This window comes from Mesoplodon densirostris, chromosome 18 (assembly GCF_025265405.1).
Source record: "Mesoplodon densirostris isolate mMesDen1 chromosome 18, mMesDen1 primary haplotype, whole genome shotgun sequence".
In the NCBI taxonomy this organism is placed as follows: domain Eukaryota; kingdom Metazoa; phylum Chordata; class Mammalia; order Artiodactyla; family Ziphiidae; genus Mesoplodon; species Mesoplodon densirostris.
The window spans coordinates 45,645,099-45,648,555 of record NC_082678.1 but is presented as its reverse complement, the minus strand read 5'-3'; positions in this window follow the sequence as shown (position 1 = coordinate 45,648,555).

The following is a 3,457-nucleotide window of genomic DNA, read 5'->3' as shown; positions in this document are numbered from 1 at the left end:
GGGCCGTGGCTCTGGGGTACTGCACTGTTACACGTGGTTTCACTGTATCCTGCCCTCGCTTTTATAAAGTCCCCTTTCAAAACTTTCCTCAAATTACCCAAAGCGACGGTGCCGTTGGACGCCTGCTATTCGGATTCCTGCTAAAGCTTGGCTGATACGCCTACCCAGTCAATGTAGTCTTTCCAACAATCTTTGAGGTGGATTTATCACCCTCCCCCTTCCGCCCCAAAGGCCCATTTTATCTTTGAGGAACTTGGGGGCTGGAGGGGGGTTATGTAACTTGTCCAGGGTTGCATGGGTAGGTCACGGCAGAGCTGGGATTTGAACCAGAACTAACTCTGACCCCAGAGCAGAGCTCTCCCTCCTGCTGTCACTGACTCTTATAGCCTGGACTGGAATTTTTCCATCCATTAGGCATTCACTCTCTGACTGCTGACATTGTAGTGATTTTCATAAAATACAGGTGACTGTTCCTCGGTGGTCCTCTTGGCTGTCCCCTTGCATTGGAACATTGGGACATTGCTGCTCTCAGTTTGGTTGTCCAATTAAAGCTGACCATGACTACTGTCCACTTGCCATAATGATTCCCTGGGGTCCTTCAGAGATCATCTCAGTGACACCCGTCCCGCTATCTCCAGGGCCACATCAGAGGTCAGCATAGAATGAAGGTTAAGAGCAAGGGCTCTGGAATTGGACAGGCTTGGATTCCTAACCCAGTGTGACCACGTACCAGCTGTGTGATGTTGTGCAAGTTACTTAACCTCTCTGAGCTGTAGTTTCCTCACTTGTACAATGGAGGTTATGATTGTGGCTACCTTATAGGGTAGTTGGGAGGACTGAATTTGTTAATGCGCATTCTGAAGTACTTAGAAATGTACTCGCTGACCATGACAGTGAGTGACCATGTCGGCTGCTTTTATTATTACGATCACTCTGCATGCTATCACCTCAGGGTCACCCCTACACGCACAGCGGCCGCACCCTAGCAGTCCCAGCCTTATGTTTGCCTTCAGAAAGCCCTCTGTTCAGCTGCCCTCTGTATTTTGGCAGGACCCCCACTGCCTGGCTCTAGGTGAGAGTGAATTTTCACAGCCATCCTGTAGCCCTGACAGCTCCTGCCAGTGTGGTAATGAGGGATACCCGGCCTCGGGGAGACTGCTGCATATTTTGTGCCAATGTGAATGGTGCAACCTTTCACGGACATCCCTTTTTTGTAATAAATACTGCAAACGGCCAACACTGAATCTTCAGTTCTTTCACAGCTACTTTTCAGGACCCCTTTGGGGAATTCTTTGGAAGAAAAGTGACACCAATCTCAAAACTTTGTATTCATCCTGCTGACTGCTTTGCATGTGTCTCTTAGAAATGCCTTTTCCTTTCCCGGGACTTTGCATCTCTGGCTGGCCCCTCACGGCTGCCCTGTCAGCTCCTAGGGCTGGCATCAGAAGGCCTCATCTCCATCCAGGGCTTGTAAATGGCCCTGAGTTCAGATCTGAGGAAGGAACATGAAAAACATTCTTTGGCCCACAGGAGGGGAAGCTTGGCAGTGGGGTAGCGGCAGCGGAGAGGCTTCCTCTGATTCAGTGAAGCCATCAGCTGTCTCTCCAAATGCTCCTTCCCCTCTGTGCCTTGTTTTGGTTAATTTAAGAACAGCTGCCCTCAGTGGGAACCAATTTCTGGCGGTGTTCAGAAGCCAGCTTCCCAGGAAGGCTGCTGGCATGGGATCGGCAGGTTAGCTGGGGATTTAGAGCCAGGGATCATCAGAGTGTGCCACTTAAATGCTTTCTTCCCTTCTTGAGGAGCCCCCATCATTCAGGATGAGTAACTTGGTTATTCCTGGGGAGAGTTAGAAGCAGCTTGAGAACCTAGAACTATGATAGAAGGAGTCTTGTGACAGACCAGATGGGTGGTCACCAAAGCCTTTTCCTTCTATCCCTGGGCACACGACTGGCCTGCTTCCCAGTTCCGCCTGCAGTTAGATGGGTCCATGTGCCTGAGCTCTGGCCAGCGGAATGGGGGTGGAGGTGATGCACACCGCTTCTGAGCTTGGCACCTAAAACCCTTGCATGATCGCCTTCCTATCTGCCGAATGATGATGCCCAAGTGTCACTGAAGCCGCATGCTTCGTGGACCATGTAACCAGGATGCTTCCGTTCACTTGCCATCTCTTTTCTTTTCTTCTCATCCTTCCTTTCTCTTTCTTTATCCTTGGCCTGCCGCTTCTCAGTTGCCTCCTGTAAAATATTTTACCCATTATATATGAGATTCCTGACTTTCAAACTATTCAGTACTGACACTTTCTGGGGAATCCATATATTCCTACGCACACTGCCAAGAATGGGATCAGCAAAGCCAGTAAAATTCCAGATGGAGGACCCATTCTCCTAGGATGGAGATGAAGTTATGGGAGAGCTGATAACACTGCCTCTAGCTGCAAATCCAGATGGTTCCTCAATATTGTGAAAAATTAATTCCTGGTTATCTTTGAAATAATGAAACAGAAGCACAGATACTTAATATCTCTCAGTAAATTCCATTGCGTTCTGGGCACAAGAGTTCAAGTCACTAGCAAGGAAGGATGACTCTGCCTTCATCTCCGAGTCCACATTGTATGGGGCTTTGCCCTTGTAGCCCACCACAAGGCAAGTAAAATTCCATAGTCGTCATCAGATTTGTCAGTAAGGATGTCTTCCCCCTAAAACTGAGATCGTTCTGTAAGTAAATCTCAAACAGGGGAATGCATCTAATTAGAATTACAATAATACTGCCCAACTTGCACTGTAGTATTCCAACCAATTTTATTCTTTTTATTTTATTTATTTATTTATTTATTATTTTTTGGCTGCATTGGGTCTTTGTTGCTGTGCACAGGCTTTCTCTAGTTGCAGTGAGCGGGGTCTACTCTTTGTTGCAGTGCGCGGGTTTCTCATGGCTGTGGATTCTCTTGTTGCAGAGAATGAGCTCTAGGCGTGTGGGCTTCAGTAGTTGTGGTGCGAGGGCTCGGTAGCTGTGGGTTGCGGGCTCGGTAGTTGTGGGTCACGGGCTCTAGAGCGCAGGCTCAGTAGTTGTGGCTCACGGGCTTAGTTACTCCGTGGCATGTGGGATCTTGCTGGACCAGGGCTTGAACCCGTGTCCCCTGCACTGGCAGGTGGATTCTCAACCACTGTGCCACCAGGGAAGCCCTATTCTTTTTTAAATTGCCAATTTAAAAATACTTCCATTCGAAAGATACACAAAGATTAGCTCTCAATTTTCAATTTTGGCTTCAATCTTACTTTAATGGAGCATCTTTCACCAGTGGGTTTTTTTTTTTTCCTGCAACCTTCAGCTGCTGCATTAAAATTTTCTCAGGAAAGAAACACCCACCCTGGTTTTGCGTAAAGAAAATGTGAAATTACTAAATAAAACACAAACTATCTAAAGAGACACATGAAGCTGGAAGACAGATCTGAAGGAA